Below are 7,816 nucleotides of genomic sequence, written 5' to 3'. Positions count from 1 at the left end.
TCGCGATGTAATGCTTTACTTTATTACTAAACGGTAGTGATAGTCGTGGAAGCATAAGATTGGCGAGACGACAACGATGCTACGATGGAGATCAAGGTGTCGCGCCGGTGACGATGGTGATCATGACGGTGCTTCGGAGATGGAGATCACAAGCACAAGATAATGATAGCCATATCATATCACTTATATTGATTGCATGTGATGTTTATCTTTTTATGCATCTTATCTTGCTTTGATTGACGGTAGCATTATAAGATGATCTCTCACTAAATTATCAAGAAGTGTTCTCCCTGAGTATGCACCGTTGCAAAAGTTCTTCGTGCTGAGACACCACGTGATGATCGGGTGTGATAGGCTCTACGTTCAAATACAACGGGTGCGAAACAGTTGCGCACGCAGAATACTCAGGTTAAACTTGACGAGCCTAGCATATGCAGATATGGCCTCGGAACACGGAGACCGAAAGGTCGAGCGTGAATCATATAGTAGATATGATCAACATAATGATGTTCACCGATGAAACTACTCCATCTCACGTGATGATCGGACATGGTTTAGTTGATTTGGATCACGTGATCACTTAGAGGATTAGAGGGATGTCTATCTAAGTGGGAGTTCTTTAATAATATGATTAATTGAACTTAAAATTTATCATGAACTTAGTCCCTGATAGTATCTTGCTTGTTTATGTTGATTGTAGATAGATGGCTCGTGCTGTTGTTCCGTTAAATTTTAATGCGTTCCTTGAGAAAGCAAAGTTGAAAGATGATGGTAGCAATTACACGGACTGGGTCCATAACTTGAGGATTATCCTCATTGCTGCACAGAAGAATTACGTCCTGGAAGCACCGCTAGGTGCCAGGCCTGCTGCTGGAGCAACGCCAGATGTTATGAACGTCTGGCAGAGCAAAGCTGATGACTACTCGATAGTTCAGTGTGCCATGCTTTACGGCTTAGAATCGGGACTTCAACGACGTTTTGAACGTCATGGAGCATATGAGATGTTCCAGGAGTTGAAGTTAATATTTCAAGCAAATGCCCGGATTGAGAGATATGAAGTCTCCAATAAGTTCTATAGCTGCAAGATGGAAGAGAACAGTTCTGTCAGTGAGCATATACTCAAAATGTCTGGGTATAATAATCACTTGATTCAATTGGGAGTTAATCTTCCAGATGATTGCGTCATTGACAGAATTCTCCAATCACTGCCACCAAGCTACAAGAGCTTCGTGATGAACTATAATATGCAAGGGATGAACAAGACTATTCCCGAGCTCTTCGCAATGCTAAAAGCTGCGGAGGTAGAAATCAAGAAGGAGCATCAAGTGTTGATGGTTAACAAGACCACTAGTTTCAAGAAAAAAGGGCAAAGGGAAGAAAAAGGGGAACTTCAAAAAGAACGGCAAGCAAGTTGCTGCTCAAGAGAAGAAACCCAAGTCTAGACCTAAGTCTGAAACTGAGTGCTTCTACTGCAAGCAGACTGGTCACTGGAAGCGGAACTGCCCCAAGTATTTGGCGGATAAGAAGGATGGCAAGGTGAACAAAGGTATATGTGATATACATGTTATTGATGTGTACCTTACCAATGCTCGCAGTAGCACCTGGGTATTTGATACTGGTTCTGTTGCTAATATTTGCAACTCGAAACAGGGACTACAGAATAAGCGGGCACTGGCAAAGGATGAGGTGACGATGCGCGTGGGAAACGGTTCCAAAGTCGATGTGATCGCGGTCGGCACGCTACCTCTACATCTACCTTCGGGATTAATATTAGACCTAAATAATTGTTATTTGGTGCCAGCGTTAAGCATGAACATTATATCTGGATCTTGTTTAATGCGAGACGGTTATTCATTTAAATCAGAGAATAATGGTTGTTCTATTTATATGAGTAATATCTTTTATGGTCATGCACCCTTGAAGAGTGGTCTATTCTTACTAAATCTCGATAGTAGTAATACACATATTCATAATGTTGAAACCAAAAGATACAGAGTTGATAATGAAAGTGCAACTTATTTGTGGCACTGTCGTTTAGGTCATATCGGTGTAAAACGCATGAAGAAACTCCATACTAATGGACTTTTGGAACCACTTGATTATGAATCACTTGGTACTTGCGAACCGTGCCTCATGGGCAAGATGACTAAAACACCGTTCTCCGGTACTATGGAGAGAGCAACAGATTTGTTGGAAATCATACATACCGATGTATGTGGTCCGATGAATATTGAGGCTCGTGGCGGATATTGTTATTTTCTCACCTTCACAGATGATTTGAGCAGATATGGATATATCTACTTAATGAAGCATAAGTCTGAAACATTTGAAAAGTTCAAAGAATTTCAGAGTGAAGTTGAAAATCATCGTAACAAGAAAATAAAGTTTCTACGATCTGATCGTGGAGGAGAATATTTGAGTTACGAGTTTGGTGTACATTTGAAAAACTGTGGAATAGTTTCGCAACTCACGCCCCCCGGAACACCACAGCGTAATGGTGTGTCCGAACGTCGTAATCGTACTTTACTAGATATGGTGCGATCTATGATGTCTCTTACAGATTTACCGCTATCATTTTGGGGATATGCTTTAGAGACGGCCGCATTCACGTTAAATAGGGCACCATCAAAATCCGTTGAGACGACGCCTTATGAACTATGGTTTGGCAAGAAACCAAAGTTGTCGTTTCTTAAAGTTTGGGGCTGTGATGCTTATGTGAAAAAGCTTCAACCTGATAAGCTCGAACCCAAATCGGAGAAATGTGTATTCATAGGATACCCAAAGGAAACTGTTGGGTACACCTTCTATCACAGATCCGAAGGCAAAACATTTGTTGCTAAGAATGGATCATTTATAGAGAAGGAGTTTCTCTCGAAAGAAGTGAGTGGGAGGAAAGTAGAACTTGACGAGGTAACTGTACCTGCTCCCTTACTGGAAAGTAGTTCATCACAGAAAACTGTTTCAGTGACACCTACACCAGTTAGTGAGGAAGCCAATGATAATGATCATGAAACTTCAGATCAAGATACTACTGAACTTCGTAGATCAACCAGAGTAAGATCCGCACCAGAGTGGTACGGTAATCCTGTTCTGGAGGTCATGCTACTAGATCATGATGAACCTACGAACTATGAAGAAGCGATGGTGAGCCCAGATTCCGCAAAGTGGCTAGAAGCCATGAAATCTGAGATGGGATCCATGTATGAGAACAAAGTATGGACTTTGGTTGACTTGCCCGATGATCGGCAAGCGATTGAGAATAAATGGATCTTTAAGACTGACGCTGATGGTAATGTTACTGTCTACAAAGCTCGACTTGTCGCAAAAGGTTTTCGGCAAGTTCAAGGAATTGACTACGATGAGACCTTCTCACCCGTAGCGATGCTTAAGTCCGTCCGAATCATGTTAGCAATTGCCGCATTTTATGATTATGAAATTTGGCAAATGGATGTCAAAACTGCATTCCTGAATGGATTCCTGGAAGAAGAGTTGTATATGATGCAACCAGAAGGTTTTGTCGATCCAAAGGGAGCTAACAAAGTGTGCAAGCTCCAGCGATCCATTTATGGACTGGTGCAAGCCTCTCGGAGTTGGAATAAACGTTTTGATAGTGTGATCAAAGCATTTGGTTTTATACAGACTTTTGGAGAAGGCTGTATTTACAAGAAAGTGAGTGGGAGCTCTGTAGCATTTCTGATATTATATGTGGATGACATATTACTGATTGGAAATGATATAGAATTTCTGGATAGCATAAAGGGATACTTGAATAAAAGTTTTTCAATGAAAGACCTCGGTGAAGCTGCTTACATATTAGGCATTAAGATCTATAGAGACAGATCAAGACGCTTAATTGGACTTTCACAAAGCACATGCCTTGACAAAATTTTGAAGAAATTCAAAATGGATCAAGCAAAGAAAGGGTTCTTGCCTGTGTTACAAGGTGTGAAATTGAGTAAGACTCAATGCCCGACCACTGCAGAAGATAGAGAGAATATGAAAGATGTTCCCTATGCATCAGCCATAGGCTCTATCATGTATGCAATGCTGTGTACCAGACCTGATGTGTGCCTTGCTATAAGTTTAGCAGGGAGGTACCAAAGTAATCCAGGAATGGATCACTGGACAGCGGTCAAGAACATCCTGAAATACCTGAAAAGGACTAAGGATATGTTTCTCGTATATGGAAGTGACAAAGAGCTCATCGTAAAAGGTTACGTTGATGCAAGCTTTGACACTGATCCGGACGATTCTAAATCGCAAACCGGATACGTGTTTACATTAAACGGTGGAGCTGTCAGTTGGTGCAGTTCTAAACAAAGCGTCGTAGCGGGATCTACATGTGAAGCGGAATACATAGCTGCTTCGGAAGCAGCAAATGAAGGAGTCTGGATGAAGGAGTTCATATCCGATCTAGGTGTCATACCTAGTGCATCGTGTCCAATGAAAATCTTTTGTGACAATACTGGTGCAATTGCCTTGGCAAAGGAATCCAGATTTCACAAAAGGACCAAACACATCAAGAGACGCTTCAACTCCATCCGGGATCTAGTCCAGGTGGGAGACATAGAGATTTGCAAGATACATACGGATCTGAATATTGCAGACCCGTTGACTAAGCCTCTTCCACGAGCAAAACATGATCAGCACCAAAGCTCCATGGGTGTTAGATTCATTACAGTGTAATCTAGATTATTGACTCTAGTGCAAGTGGGAGACTGAAGGAAATATGCCCTAGAGGCAATAATAAAGTTATTATTTATTTCCTTATAATCATGATAAATGTTTATTATTCATGCTAGAATTGTATTTTCCGGAAACATAATACATGTGTGAATACATAGACAAACAGAGTGTCACTAGTATGTCTCTACTTGACTAGCTCGTTAATCAAAGATGGTTATGTTTCCTAACCATGAACAATGAGTTGTTATTTGATTAACGAGGTCACATCATTAGTAGAATGATCTGATTGACATGACCCATTCCATTAGCTTAGCACCTGATCGTTTAGTATGTTGCTATTGCTTTCTTCATGACTTATACATGTTCCTACGACTATGAGATTATGCAACTCCCGTTTACCGGAGGAACACTTTGGGTACTACCAAACGTCACAACGTAAATGGGTGATTATAAAGGAGTACTGCAGGTGTCTCCAATGGTCGATGTTGGGTTGGCGTATTTCGAGATTAGGATTTGTCACTCCGATTGTCGGAGAGGTATCTCTGGGCCCTCTCGGTAATACACATCACATAAGCCTTGCAAGCATTACAACTAATATGTTAGTTGTGAGATGATGTATTACGGAACGAGTAAAGAGACTTGCCGTTGACGAGATTGAACTAGGTATTGGATACCGACGATCGAATCTCGGGCAAGTAACATACCGATGACAAAGGGAACAACGTATGTTGTTATGCGGTCTGACCGATAAAGATCTTCGTAGAATATGTAGGAGCCAATATGGGCATCCAGGTCCCGCTATTGGTTATTGACCAGAGACATGTCTCGGTCATGTCTACATTGTTCTCGAACCCGTAGGGTCCGCACGCTTAAGGTTACGATGACAGTTATATTATGAGTTTATGCATTTTGATGTACCGAAGGTTGTTCGGAGTCCCGGATGTGATCACGGACATGACGAGGAGTCTCGAAATGGTCGAGACGTAAAGATTGATATATTGGAAGCCTATGTTTGGACATCGGAAGTGTTCCGGGTGAAATCGGGATTTTACCGGGTTACCGGGAGGTTACCGGAACCCCCCGGGAGCCATATGGGCCATCATGGGCCTTAGTGGAAAGGAGAAAGGGGCAGCCCAAAGGTGGCTGCGCCTCTTTCCCCTCCCCTAGTCCTATTAGGACTAGGAGAAGGTGGCCGGCCCCCCTCTCTCCCTTCCCCTCCGAGGAATCCTAGTTGGACTAGGATTGGGGGGAGGAATCCTACTCCCAGAGGGAGTAGGACTCTCCTGCGCCTCCCTCTTTGGCCGGCCAGCCTCCCCTCCTCTCCTCCTTTATATACGGAGGCACGGGCACCTCTAAACACACAAGTTGACACAAGTTGATCCACGTGATCGATTCCTTAGCCGTGTGCGGTGCCCCCTGCCACCATATTCCTCGATAATACTGTAGCGGAGTTTAGGCGAAGCCCTGCTGCTGTAGTTCATCAAGATCGTCACCACGCCGTCGTGCTGACGAAACTCTTCCCCGACACTTTGCTGGATCGGAGTCCGGGGATCGTCATCGAGCTGAACGTGTGCTCGAACTCGGAGGTGCCGTAGTTTCGGTGCTTGATCGGTTGGATCGTGAAGACGTACGACTACTTCCTCTACGTCGTGTCATTGCTTCCGCAGTCGGTCTGCGTTGGGTACGTAGACAACACTCTCCTCTCGTTGCTATGCATCACATGATCCTGTGTGCGCGTAGGAAAAATTTTGAAATTACTACGAAACCCAACAGTTCAGACCCTCATGGTTGAGGTAATACCCTACTCCTCATTTGTTTTAGATTGATGTGGGAGCACCTCATGTGAGGGAGTTACAAGTGGCTCATGATGATGACTACCGAGGTTTGTGTATAATGGAATAGATGCCTAGAGCTACCCCTATGATACGTCTCAAACCTATCTATATTTTTTGAAGTATTCATGCTATATTCACATCATTTTTACATCTTTTGGTGCACTTGTGTATTATTTTTATTGGACTAACATGTTAATTAGTGCCCATAACCAATTGTTGTTTCCTGTATGTTTTTTGTTTTCCACAAAATCCATATTTGTCAAGCTCAAAAATACACTAGGATTTGCGAGGATTTATTTTGGAAAATAAGAGACCCAAGGTAATTGGACCCACCTGGAGAGGAGCTCCTGGGGCTCCAAGTACGATAGTATGTTAGGAGAGACCTCTCCAACATATAAAACTGCAATGATGACGATTGATCTAGTAACTTAGCCAATTGCCTAGGAACAATTTCGGACCACATACCACCATTTTTTCACACTCGCTATCCTTTAAATTATTGTTCTTTTACAAAACAACACCTAACTTTTATTTACAAGTTCTTTATTATCTTGGAAAGCTACCCGTTTATACCTGCAAAGTACTCCTAGTTTTACTTCCTGCGCAAAGCAGACATTTGGTGTGCGTAGGGTTGTATCATTGGCACATAGGACCTCGAAGAATATGAATCTTAACTTTAGCTCCATGTGGGTTCGACACTCCGTACTTACCACCTCCATCATTGAAAAGTGCAATGACAATTCCTTGCACATGGGGATTATCACCCTACTCTCGCCTTATAAAGGGGCCAAGAGCTAGGGTTTACATGTTTCCTAACCGACCTCATCGACGAGTGTTTCTTGTCTTGCACGCCAAGATCATGCTTCACCTTCGAGTCGGGCCCCTAGACTGAACGCCATGACAGATTTACCGCTAGGCCCCCTGGTCCTCGAGGCTAGGCTAGTGTCGGGCTTCCCATCCGATGGGCCACCCCCAATGTATTGTACCATCAATATGCATACATCATTCCTATTTCTAAATAACCCATGATGTCCGGTGCTTGCTGATTTAGCACCACCTCCAGGTTCCGAAATTGCACATCGCTAAGATGGTTACACCCGCAAGGATTTCTAATGGCTTTCATAACCATAAGAATGAATTGTATTTTGCGTTGGCTCGTCAAGCCTATCACAATCCTCCTTTCTTTACCCAGACTTTGGACCAACTGTCTTCAAAAGTACATAGGCGGAGTTACAAATTTCTATTATTTCACATAATTTTTGCCATTATTGTTGATAGAGCAATGTTGCCTTATT

This window comes from Triticum dicoccoides, chromosome 6A (genome assembly GCF_002162155.2).
Source record: "Triticum dicoccoides isolate Atlit2015 ecotype Zavitan chromosome 6A, WEW_v2.0, whole genome shotgun sequence".
NCBI classification, from domain to species: Eukaryota; Viridiplantae; Streptophyta; class Magnoliopsida; order Poales; family Poaceae; genus Triticum; species Triticum dicoccoides.
This window is presented reverse-complemented; position numbering follows the sequence as displayed.